Source organism: Littorina saxatilis, linkage group LG3 (assembly GCF_037325665.1).
Source record: "Littorina saxatilis isolate snail1 linkage group LG3, US_GU_Lsax_2.0, whole genome shotgun sequence".
Classification (NCBI taxonomy): domain Eukaryota; kingdom Metazoa; phylum Mollusca; class Gastropoda; order Littorinimorpha; family Littorinidae; genus Littorina; species Littorina saxatilis.
The window spans coordinates 68,778,908-68,792,498 of record NC_090247.1 but is presented as its reverse complement, the minus strand read 5'-3'; the positions used below and the strand labels follow the sequence as shown (position 1 = coordinate 68,792,498).

Sequence of the window (13,591 nt, the reverse complement as noted above, 5' to 3'; positions counted from 1 at the left end):
ACCAGGCAACCTCGCACACAAGATTAGCGGCAAACATTTCAGCAATTAAGAAGGGAACCTGACTGGCAAACAGGGCCAACTGGGCAACTAAGGCCGGTGTGTGTGTGTGTATGTATGTGTGTGTGTGTGTGTGTGTGTGTGTGTGTATGCGTGCGTGCGTACGTGCGTTTGCATATATGTTGGGGGTAGGGGTGGTGGCGGGGGGTTACTTGCCTGCATGCCGGCGTGCGTGTGTACGCGTGCGTACTTGTGTAGTGGAAGAACTCTTACAACACAAAACCCACGCCACTTGAAGTTAAGAGTTACGACCAGCGGTTTACCTCTCTGAATTCGCGATTCAGCTTATCCTCGTTTGAAGGGTTTTAATCCGCTGATTACAGCTCTATCTCCCGATGACTCACTGGGTAGTGGGTTTTGTCCTTCCAACCCACGCGGCTTACATCACGTAGCTTCACACTATTCCGCTCTTGTTTTACGCGAAGAGCGCTTGAAGTGGACCAAAAATGTAAATTTGAAGGGGCTTATTGTCCGTCAGGTCTTAATTGCCTATATTGGACATGAATTGGTTTATACGATTCGAGTTTTACCCCCTCACGGCTTTTTGATAGTATCAGCCATCTGCACGTATGGTAGAATGACCAAGATCTTTACCGTGCCATTGTGATGACACGGGGGTGGGAGATGGATACCGTCTCTGGGTCTGCACATAAAGTTGACCCGTGTCCGCCCCGGTCCGGATTCGAACCAGCGACCTCTCGATCACAAGTCCAGTGCTCTACCACCTGAGCTACCCGGGCCCCCGTTGAAGTGGACGTGGGCGCTGCCTGCAAATATTGATCGACGAAAAACTGCCCTTAAAGGTAGCCTCCTTATGGTGTAACCATCTTGTAGATGACGATACATTAGAGCTGTCTAGGCTTTACATTTAAAAAAAAAATATTATTGGACATTAATAATTATAGCGCTTCTCCACAGCTCGAAGCGCTTTAATATACACGTTCAATTTACAAGTTCAATCAAAAACACAACACGATATATACAACTTATACAATTTGTCTCAGATGAAAAGGAAAATACTCTTTGACATGGATGAGAGGATTCTTTCACTTGGTCACATTCCCAAATTCAGAAGCCTGGTTGCATTCTGTGCCCAATTGGACGTTTTTGTTTTAAGTTAATTTTGTAAGTGACACCTTTCTCAATGTGCAAAATTAATATAGAAATTCATGGAGGGAGTCCCGGGACGCACTAAACCTATAAAGAGCGGGTCCGGGGACGCACTCAATTTCCCCATCGTATAAACTAATTCATGTCAAATATACGCAATTTAGCCCCATCATTTTCGTTTCGCACTCAATGTTCGTTGTCGTGCGTCCCGTAGGTACTCTTTTTAGACCGTAGTCGTCAGCTAACATTACAAAAGAAACACCAGAAGTCAGCTAGAAAGAATGCACGTGTGTTGCATTTAACAAGGTATAGTTGAAGTGTCCGTCTTGAATATTCTAGTGGAAACACCCCCACTTCATATCACATCATTCGCGATCACAATGCGTTATAGATTTTCACAGGTGTTAGGGGATCCGGGACTCTAGGGACCCTCTAAACATCAAAAGTGGGGGTCCCAGGACCCTCTAGGACGGGTGGGGAGCCCTGCTTAATTCTATTTTTAACCGAAGTGACTCATCTTTATGCACACTTAATTCCCAGTTAGTTGAACAACCCTGTGTGCACTCAAATAGTTTTGAGTCGAGCGTTTGAAAATGCCTGAGCCTGAAGGCGGGTGTAACTTCTTGGTATCAGTCTGCCTTAGAGATGAGGACGACAGTTGGCCAGATGGCCAGAATAGCGCGCTGCATTTTCCTGCCGCGAGAACTAAGGCGCGTCTTACGCGACGGTGCCTGACGGAAACTGGGCTAGACTCTTGTGATCATCTGTGCATTCAGTCCTTGAATTCGAATTATTATCTGCAGATTTGCTGCTCGTTTACTGCTGACAGTTGTGTCCGAGCGGCTGTTGTTTACGAAGTGGAGAAGGGTGGGGATTTGAGAATGAGGTGGGCGGGTGGGAGGGTGGAGGGTGTGTTAACAGTAGCAATGTTTGTCCCTTAAAATGGTTTTATCACAAGCACACATTTGGCATTTCAAGCTAATTTTGGTCACGCCCCAGCTGATGTAAATGATCTAATGGTTTTAGCCTTGACCTTTTACAAGCACTGAGCAATAATTGCATTGGCAGTAACGGTTGTGATCATAATGCCAGTGTCACACAGCAAACTCTGTGTGCGATTTCTTCATACTGTAAGGTTTTACGCAAACACTCCGCATCCTAGGGCTACCAGACTATATGTTATTCTGAATGTAATGTGTCATACAAACAGTCCGTATCCTAGGGCTACCAGACTGTATGTTATTCTGAATGTAAGGTGTCATACAAACAGTCCGTATCCTAGGGCTACCAGACTGTATGTTATTCTGAATGTAAGGTGTCATACAAACAGTCCGTATCCTAGGGCTACCAGACTGTATGTTATTCTGAATGTAATGTGTCATACAAACAGTCCGTATCCTAGGGCTACCAGACTGTATGTTATTCTGAATGTAAGGTGTCATACAAACAGTCCGTATCCTAGGGCTACCAGACTGTATGTTATTCTGAATGTAAGGTGTCATACAAACAGTCCGTATCCTAGGGCTACCAGACTGTATGTTAGTCTGAATGTAAGGTGTCATACAAACAGTCCGTATCCTAGGGCTACCAGACTGTATGTTATTCTGAATGTAAGGTGTCATACAAACAGTCCGTATCCTAGGGCTACCAGACTGTATGTTATTCTGAATGTAAGGTGTCATACAAACAGTCCGTATCCTAGGGCTACCAGACTGTATGTTAGTCTGAATGTAAGGTGTCATACAAACAGTCCGTATCCTAGGGCTACCAGACTGTATGTTATTCTGAATGTAAGGTGTCATACAAACAGTCCGTATCCTAGGGCTACCAGACTGTATGTTAGTCTGAATGTAAGGTGTCATACAAACAGTCCGTATCCTAGGGCTACCAGACTGTATGTTATTCTGAATGTAAGGTGTCATACAAACAGTCCGTATCCTAGGGCTACCAGACTGTATGTTATTCTGAATGTAAGGTGTCATACGAACAGTCCGCATCCCAGGCTACCAGACTGTATGTTATTCTGAATGTAAGGTGTCATACAAACAGTCCGTACCATACAACAATCAGGCTCTCTTCATGCTGTGGTTGTGACTGAAAGGTTGCACGCAGTCAGTATCATACGACCGCCAGACTCTTTTACCATATTTCGTAGACTGAATTCTGAAGTCAAACCACGTGCAATATTTCTCAGTTGTGATATAATGTTGCGGAAAGTCATTCCGCAGAACAGGAGCATGAAGTAAGTATTGATCTTTTTCATGATCTACTTTCCGTTACCGTTACTAGTACTGGTGCCTTGATCGGGTTGGGTCCATTTGTGTTGACCATGTGCCAATACCCAGGTTTCAGCCTACCTTTTTAGGGTCCATTTGTGTTGACCATGTGCCTATACCCAGGTTTCAGCCTACCTTTTTAGGGTCCATTTGTGTTGACCATGTGCCTATACCCAGGTTTCAGCCTACCTTTTTAGGGTCCATTTGTGTTGACCATGTGCCAATACCCAGGTTTCAGCCTACCTTTTTAGGGTCCATTTGTGTTGACCATGTGCCTATACCCAGGTTTCAGCCTACCTTTTTAGGGTCCATTTGTGTTGACCATGTGCCTATACCCAGGTTTCAGCCTACCTTTTTAGGGTCCATTTGTGTTGACCATGTGCCAATACCCAGGTTTCAGCCTACCTTTTTAGGGTCCATTTGTGTTGACCATGTGCCAATACCCAGGTTTCAGCCTACCTTTTTAGGGTCCATTTGTGTTGACCATGTGCCAATACCCAGGTTTCAGCCTACCTTTTTAGGGTCCATTTGTGTTGACCATGTGCCAATACCCAGGTTTCAGCCTACCTTTTTAGGGTCCATTTGTGTTGACCATGTGCCAATACCCAGGTTTCAGCCTACCTTTTTAGGGTCCATTTGTGTTGACCATGTGCCAATACCCAGGTTTCAGCCTACCTTTTAGGGTCCATTTGTGTTGACCATGTGCCAATACCCAGGTTTCAGCCTACCTTTTAGGGTCCATTTGTGTTGACCATGTGCCAATACCCAGGTTTCAGCCTACCTTTTAGGGTCCATTTGTGTTGACCATGTGCCAATACCCAGGTTTCAGCCTACCTTTTAGGGTCCATTTGTGTTGACCATGTGCCAATACCCAGGTTTCAGCCTACCTTTTTAGGGTCCATTTGTGTTGACCATGTGCCTATACCCAGGTTTCAGCCTACCTTTATAGGGTCCATTTGTGTTGACCATGTGCCAATACCCAGGTTTCAGCCTACCTTTTTAGGGTCCATTTGTGTTGACCATGTGCCTATACCCAGGTTTCAGCCTACCTTTTTAGGGTCCATTTGTGTTGACCATGTGCCAATACCCAGGTTTCAGCCTACCTTTTTAGGGTCCATTTGTGTTGACCATGTGCCAATACCCAGGTTTCAGCCTACCTTTTTAGGGTCCATTTGTGTTGACCATGTGCCAATACCCAGGTTTCAGCCTACCTTTTAGGGTCCATTTGTGTTGACCATGTGCCTATACCCAGGTTTCAGCCTACCTTTTTAGGGTCCATTTGTGTTGACCATGTGCCTATACCCAGGTTTCAGCCTACCTTTTTAGGGTCCATTTGTGTTGACCATGTGCCTATACCCAGGTTTCAGCCTACCTTTTTAGGGTCCATTTGTGTTGACCATGTGCCAATACCCAGGTTTCAGCCTACCTTTTTAGGGTCCATTTGTGTTGACCATGTGCCTATACCCAGGTTTCAGCCTACCTTTTTAGGGTCCATTTGTGTTGACCATGTGCCAATACCCAGGTTTCAGCCTAACTTTTAGGGTCCATTTGTGTTGACCATGTGCCTATACCCAGGTTTCAGCCTACCTTTTTAGGGTCCATTTGTGTTGACCATGTGCCAATACCCAGGTTTCAGCCTACCTTTTTAGGGTCCATTTGTGTTGACCATGTGCCTATACCCAGGTTTCAGCCTACCTTTTTAGGGTCCATTTGTGTTGACCATGTGCCAATACCCAGGTTTCAGCCTACCTTTTTAGGGTCCATTTGTGTTGACCATGTGCCTATACCCAGGTTTCAGCCTACCTTTTTAGGGTCCATTTGTGTTGACCATGTGCCAATACCCAGGTTTCAGCCTAACTTTTAGGGTCCATTTGTGTTGACCATGTGCCTATACCCAGGTTTCAGCCTACCTTTTTAGGGTCCATTTGTGTTGACCATGTGCCTATACCCAGGTTTCAGCCTACCTTTTTAGGGTCCATTTGTGTTGACCATGTGCCTATACCCAGGTTTCAGCCTACCTTTTTAGGGTCCATTTGTGTTGACCATGTGCCTATACCCAGGTTTCAGCCTACCTTTTTAGGGTCCATTTGTGTTGACCATGTGCCAATACCCAGGTTTCAGCCTACCTTTTTAGGGTCCATTTGTGTTGACCATGTGCCTATACCCAGGTTTCAGCCTACCTTTTTAGGGTCCATTTGTGTTGACCATGTGCCAATACCCAGGTTTCAGCCTAACTTTTAGGGTCCATTTGTGTTGACCATGTGCCTATACCCAGGTTTCAGCCTACCTTTTTAGGGTCCATTTGTGTTGACCATGTGCCAATACCCAGGTTTCAGCCTACCTTTTTAGGGTCCATTTGTGTTGACCATGTGCCTATACCCAGGTTTCAGCCTACCTTTTTAGGGTCCATTTGTGTTGACCATGTGCCAATACCCAGGTTTCAGCCTACCTTTTTAGGGTCCATTTGTGTTGACCATGTGCCTATACCCAGGTTTCAGCCTACCTTTTTAGGGTCCATTTGTGTTGACCATGTGCCAATACCCAGGTTTCAGCCTAACTTTTAGGGTCCATTTGTGTTGACCATGTGCCTATACCCAGGTTTCAGCCTACCTTTTTAGGGTCCATTTGTGTTGACCATGTGCCTATACCCAGGTTTCAGCCTACCTTTTTAGGGTCCATTTGTGTTGACCATGTGCCTATACCCAGGTTTCAGCCTACCTTTTTAGGGTCCATTTGTGTTGACCATGTGCCAATACCCAGGTTTCAGCCTACCTTTTTAGGGTCCATTTGTGTTGACCATGTGCCAATACCCAGGTTTCAGCCTAACTTTTAGGGTCCATTTGTGTTGACCATGTGCCTATACCCAGGTTTCAGCCTACCTTTTTAGGGTCCATTTGTGTTGACCATGTGCCAATACCCAGGTTTCAGCCTACCTTTTTAGGGTCCATTTGTGTTGACCATGTGCCTATACCCAGGTTTCAGCCTACCTTTTTAGGGTCCATTTGTGTTGACCATGTGCCTATACCCAGGTTTCAGCCTACCTTTTTAGGGTCCATTTGTGTTGACCATGTGCCAATACCCAGGTTTCAGCCTACCTTTTTAGGGTCCATTTGTGTTGACCATGTGCCTATACCCAGGTTTCAGCCTACCTTTTTAGGGTCCATTTGTGTTGACCATGTGCCAATACCCAGGTTTCAGCCTAACTTTTAGGGTCCATTTGTGTTGACCATGTGCCTATACCCAGGTTTCAGCCTACCTTTTTAGGGTCCATTTGTGTTGACCATGTGCCTATACCCAGGTTTCAGCCTACCTTTTTATGGTCCATTTGTGTTGACCATGTGCCTATACCCAGGTTTCAGCCTACCTTTTTAGGGTCCATTTGTGTTGACCATGTGCCTATACCCAGGTTTCAGCCTACCTTTTTAGGGTCCATTTGTGTTGACCATGTGCCTATACCCAGGTTTCAGCCTACCTTTTTAGGGTCCATTTGTGTTGACCATGTGCCTATACCCAGGTTTCAGCCTACCTTTTTAGGGTCCATTTGTGTTGACCATGTGCCAATACCCAGGTTTCAGCCTACCTTTTTAGGGTCCATTTGTGTTGACCATGTGCCTATACCCAGGTTTCAGCCTACCTTTTTAGGGTCCATTTGTGTTGACCATGTGCCTATACCCAGGTTTCAGCCTACCTTTTTAGGGTCCAATTGTGTTGACCATGTGCCTATACCCAGGTTTCAGCCTACCTTTTTAGGGTCCATTTGTGTTGACCATGTGCCTATACCCAGGTTTCAGCCTACCTTTTTAGGGTCCATTTGTGTTGACCATGTGCCTATACCCAGGTTTCAGCCTACCTTTTTAGGGTCCATTTAGTGATGTATTTCTACTTAGGACTACCTTGATATTACAGTCATCATTGCAACACTCCAGGTGGCTATGCAGAGAGGGGCGGATCACATCATTTTTAGGGGGGGGGGGGGGTGTCCAAATATCTTTCGACGACGCGAAGCGTTTAGTTGGGAGGCATCTAACCCCCCCCCCCCCCCCCCGGGAAAATGTTGATAAAAACACAAGGAAAATGGAGCAATCTGGTGCAAGAAGGAGCCAAGAAAATGCCCTAAATACACCTTCCCAAAGTTAATTTATGAAGACAAATTCGGGTCAAAACAAGAACATTGACCGATCTTGTGCAACGTGAGCAAACAAATTACCCTACTACCTTCCTAAACCGTCATTTAGAAGACAAAAGCCGGCTCCTAGGGGTGTCCGGGGGCATGCCTCCCTAAAAAAGTTTGATAAAATCAAAGAATATGGAGCAATCTGGTGCAATCTGAGCCATCCTTTTTTTTTAATTTCTCAATTTTTTTAATTAAAAAAAAACTAGCTGGGGGGGGGGGGGGGGTGTCCGGAAACCCCGGAACCACCCCCACCCCCCACCCCGGATCCGCCCCTGGGCAGAAACGACATAGCTCACTTCTGTTTTAAATGTAAACCATTTTCGTTACTTTATTCACGTACAGCGGTTCCTAACGTTCCTGAATCAAACCACCGCGTAGGGCTTACAGTCAAAATGCTTCCCAGAGAAGACGTACAATAGTGTTCTCACAATCGTGAATTTGAATGTGGCTGCCCCTTACATTACTGTTATGATGTCACCGAGTTTGGCCTAGAAAAGAGAACGTTGTTTGTAAAATCATCCCGCATGGATGTTTTCGTCAACGTCTTCCCCCCCCCACACACACACACACACAAACTCACACATTAAAATAAAGTGTAAAAAAGGGAAACATAATAAGAAATGGAAAACAGGTTTAAAAAAACCGTTCATGAAATAAAAAATCAAATAAAACAAAACAAAATGAAACAAAAAATATCAAGTGGATTTCGACCTCCTGTGGTTCCACATCCCACGCCATCGCTCCTAACAGTAAATTCCTCCACAGAGGCTTGGGGGACCCCAAGGAAATGCCATCTGTATCGATTTATTTGTTTCCGGCGATATCGATTTGTGTGTGCCAGACTCTCTTGTCTGGGTACCCTTTTTTCTTTGTCAGTCTGAAAGAGGGCACGGTAACCTGGCAACGCGAAATTACAAGTCGGGGTATAAAAAAGCAATAGAAATTGACATGTTGTGTTTTCTGGCCCAGGACTTTCAACGGAAACCCTAAATATCCTGATTTCTTGGCCTGAAGGCAGCGCAATTACTGAGCCTGAAAGCGAAAAGGTTTCGCTTCTTTAATTCATGCCCAAAATTGCACTGCTTTCATGCTTGGAATTACATGCCGACGCAAAAAGCAATAACAATTATGTTTTCAGTCTCAGAACAGTACTGTCCACGCTCTTGGGTTAAAAAGAGACGCTGCTTTGAAACACTTTTCCACCGCTACCACAACTCAGCGACCAAGAACAGTCCGATTTCTTGATCTTCTTCTTCTTCTTCTTCTTCGTTCGTGGGCTGAAACTCCCACGTACACTCGTGTTTTTTGCACGAGTGGAATTTTACGTGTATGACCGTTTTTTACCCCGCCATTTAGGCAGCCATACGCCGTTTTCGGAGGAAGCATGCTGGGTATTTTCGTGTTTCTATAACCCACCGAACTCTGACATGGATTACAGGATCTTTTTCGTGCGCACTTGGTCTTGTGCTTGCGTGTACACACGGGGGGTGTTCGGACACCGAGGAGAGTCTGCACACAAAGTTGACTCTGAGAAATAAATCTCTCGCCGAACGTGGGGACGAACTCACGCTGACAGCGGCCAACTGGATACAAATCCAGCGCGCTACCGACTGAGCTACATCCCCGCCCTATTTCTTGATCTGAAACAAGCGTAACTTCTAAGCGGGGAAGCTAAACATTCTGCTTGTAGGTCAGATATTTGGCTGGTTTCTGGCTCAGAAATACGATCGAGTGTAAAACGCCATAGAAATTACGCTGTTTTCAAGCTCAGTCGGAACTTTCCGCTGCTTTCGGACTAAACATTTACGTTGCTTTCAACAGACATTACGCTGCTCTCAGGGTAAGATCATTTGCTGTTTTCAGGCTCAAACGTTACGATCCAGTGTACATATGAACAGAAATTCCGCAGTTATATGCTGCATTCAGGCCCGGAACTTTTGCCATCTCCATGAGCAGTTTCACGTCCAAGACTCCAAGCAGTGTATTTTTTTTCTTCCACTAATAGTAAATTTGCTGTCCGTTTCTCAGGTAGCAAAATGATAGAGATAGTGAGATGATAGGCATTCACCTTTACACAGACAAACGGACAAAATTACAGACAGAGGAGGGGGGGGGGGGGGGGGGGGCAACACATACACAGACAATGCAAGTCGACTAATGGACAGACGGGTCGATGCAGCAAGCAAGGAGCCGCGGCTATAAGCACCAGCTTTCAGTGTCAGTGTAACGACTTTGGTCTCCGTCAGGAGTTCTCACCACGCATAATACGAGTGCACACACACACACACACACACACACACACACTATCAAGAGAGATAGAGGCCTTTGTGATCAGCGATGGAGTGCGCAGCCTTTCCCCCCACAGAAACTACGAAGAAGAATACTACATGTATTTTCATAGCCTGTCAAAAAAGTATTGGAATACTACGTACAGTACGTTTAACCAGGCTATGTCATGTGACGTGTGAGTAATCAACAATCCGCAAGTCCTGCATTTAAATTGTTTTATTTTTATATTTAGTCAAGTTTTGACTAAATATTTTAACATCGAGGGGGAATCGAGACGAGGGCCGTGGTGTATGTGTGTCTGTGTGTGTGTGTGTGTGTGTGTGTGTGTGTGTGTGTGTAGAGCGATTCAGACTAAACTACTGGACCGATCTTTATGACATTTGACATGAGAGTTCCTGGGTATGAAATCCCCGAACGTTTTTTTCATTTTTTTGATAAATGTCTTTGATGACGTCATATCCGGCTTTTCGTGAAAGTTGAGGCGGCACTGTCACGCCCTCATTTTTCAACCAAATTGGTTGAAATTTTGGTCAAGTAATCTTCGACGAAGCCCGGGGTTCGGTATTGCATTTCAGCTTGGTGGCTTAAAAATTAATTAATGACTTTGGTCATTAAAAATCTGAAAATTGTAAAAAAAAATAAAAATTTATAAAACGATCCAAATTTACGTTCATCTTATTCTCCATCATTTGCTGATTCCAAAAACATATAAATATGTTATATTCGGATTAAAAACAAGCTCTGAAAATTAAATATATAAAAATTGTTATCAAATTTGTTTTTTCGAAATCAATTTAAAAACACTTTCATCTTATTCCTTGTCGGTTCCTGATTCCAAAAACATATAGATATGATATGTTTGGATTAAAAACACGCTCATAAAGTTAAAACGAAGAGAGGTACAGAAAAGCGTGCTATCCTTCTCAGCGCAACGAATACCCCGCTCTTCTTGTCAATTCCACGGGCACTGCCTTTGCCACGGGCGGTGGAGTGACGATGCTACGAGTATACGGTCTTGCTGCGTTGCGTTGCGTTCAGTTTCATTCTGTGAGTTCGACAGCTACTTGACTAAATATTGTATTTTCGCCTTACGCGACTTGTTATGTTTTACCACTGTGGTATTTTGTCAGCATCAGCCTCCGGCCACATGCCATACCATAGCACTACACTGCACACCTATATTATACTTTGTTCCGCCATCTCCAAAGAAGAAGTCATCAGTTCACAGTTTACTGTCATGTCTGTTGCACCGTGAAACTTATCTTTACAAAGGAATGCTGCAAGGAGGAAAAAAAACCTGACGCAAACGTGTGCCAAACTGGCAACGGCCCATAGCGTGCACTGATTCCAGCTCATTTTCAGCCAGAGCAGGAACTAGTTACTCCTTGAATGATAAACACAGGAGAACAACAGTGCAATAACTTGAAAGGACCAGACTTGTGTTGTGTGCCACGGTTCAGCGGAATTCTGAATCAGACTGAACTTGGGGGATGGTACACATCTGAGAGAGAGAGCGAGAGAGAGAGAGAGAGAGAGAGAGAGAGAGAGAGAGAGAGAGAGAGAGAGAGAGAGAGAGAGAGAGAGAGAGAGAGAGAGAGAGAGAGAGAGAGAGAGAGAGAGAGAGAGAGAGAGAAGACTAGACACATTCTTTATTAACGAAGGAAATGGTATAGGCAAACAGGTGCTTTTTTACATCCAACCCTCGCCCATGGGAGGGACTAATCTAATGATAATACGTTTTTATAAATGTTAAAATAACAAAACAAAACAACAACAAACAAACAAAACAAAAAAGACTCAAACATCAAAGCAAACAAACACACAAATAAATAAACAAACAAACAAACAACAGGAAAACAAACAAGCAACCAAACAAATAAACAAAAGACATCCACACAAATAAACATAAAACATTATGAGAGAGAGAGAGAGAGAGAGAGAGAGAGAGAGAGAGAGAGAGAGAGAGAGAGAGAGAGAGAGAGAGAGAGAGAGAGAGAGAGAGAGAGAGAGAGAGAGAGAGAGAGAGAGAGAGAGAAAAAGACTAGACAATACAAATTCTTTATTAACGAGGGTAATGGCATAAGCAAACAGGTGCTTTTTTTACATCCAGCCATCGCCCAAGGGAGGGTTTAATCTAATGATAATACGTTTAAAAAATGTTAGAATATCAATCAAAAAAGTAATAAAAAACAAACAACCGAACAAACAAACGATTAACAGACTAAACAAACAAACACAAATATACATACAAATGAACATAACATATTTCAGTGACTGTATTAGAGAGATAGAGAAAGAGAGAGGCTTCGTGATTAGCGATGGATTGCGCAGCTTTTTTCTCCCACAAACGGCGAAGAAAATACGGTGTCCATTACCTGTCAAAAAATAAAAAGTATTGGAATTCCCTGCAGCTGGTAGAAATTCAGATTTCTTAGAATTCAAAGCATGCAGTCTGAAGTAAGTGAAGACCAACCCAATTCAGTGTCAATCAGGTAAAAGATAGATAAAACGCTCCCTCAGGCGCTTATTATCTTCCTTGTCTTGTGCCTGTCTCGTGTTGATGCACTCTCGCAGGTGCCCGGCCACGCAAGTATTTCACTGCAAGCATGTCTCTGAATTAGAACCCGCTTGATATGACCCTGTACAGTGGAAAAAGACCTTGGAATATCAAGTGTGAGAAAAGCACGTCAACTGAAGGAGGAAGGGTTGGCATGGTGAAGAATTTACAGAAGCTGTGAACGGAAAGTCCGAGAAAACATTGTCTTAAAATTAATATATCAGTCTGAGACTGAGAGAGAGAGAGAGAGAGAGAGAGAGAGAGAGAGAGTGTGTGAGAGACAATGATAACGACAATGTCAATTCTTTATTTTACGAGGGCAACAGAATAAGCATAGATATATTTTTTTGCATGTGGCCCTCGCCCTAAAGAGGGACTAAATCTAATATCATAACTACTACTACATGAATAGATAATTAGTGAAACTGATAGTATATGGTTTATGTAGATAAGCGCATTAGGCTATATTGAAACATTGTAGTAAACAGAGAAAGAGACAAAGAGAGTGAGAGAAAGAGAGACGGTGAGAGAGAGTTAGAGAGAGAGTGTGTGTGTGAGAGAGAGAGAGAGCGTGTGTGTGTGTGTGTGTGAGAGAGAGTGTGTGTGTGAGAGAGAGTGTGTGTGTGTGAGAGAGAGAGAGTGTGAGCATGCAAAACCCACCAACCGGGTTTATGTATATGTTCACACAGTACCAACTGGGGCTAAAAAAACAAGTGGGTTCCACATTTTGGAACCCAGTTGTTTTATTCTTGATTCGTAACAACCAGGTTCCAAACGACTCAGAAAACAAGTTTTAGCAAAAAATATTTTTTTTTTTTTTTTACGGAAAGAATGCCATATTCAAGATGATGACACTCTTTCCGTCAAAATTCCGTGCCCTATAGGCTACGAAATAGGTCAAATTTTATGCCTTTTTTAGTGTCAAATTCGTCCATGCCGGAGCGGATACTGCAGCCAGTGCGGTTGTAGTGCAAGCGCACTACAAAGACACTGCGCGCAGTGCCGTTGTAGTCCAAGTGCACTATCGGCTATGAACCCACTTGGTGGGTTTTGCGTGTATGTGTGTGTGTGAGAGTGTGTGTGTGTGTGTGTGAGAGAGAGAGAGAGAGAGAGAGAGAGAGAGAGAGA

The 13,591-nt window shown here is 44.0% G+C and overlaps 1 protein-coding gene and 1 non-coding gene across 15 annotated transcripts in view; one reads left to right on the top strand and one right to left on the bottom strand.

Annotated features, from left to right (window-relative positions):
* LOC138963087 (ensconsin-like) overlaps positions 1–13,591 on the top strand; it is a 109,170-nt gene that overhangs the window by 37,968 nt on the left and 57,611 nt on the right. The window lies entirely within an intron of this gene.
* Trnat-ugu (transfer RNA threonine (anticodon UGU)) lies at positions 725–797 on the bottom strand. Its single transcript has one exon. It is a non-coding gene; the product is annotated as a tRNA-Thr (tRNA).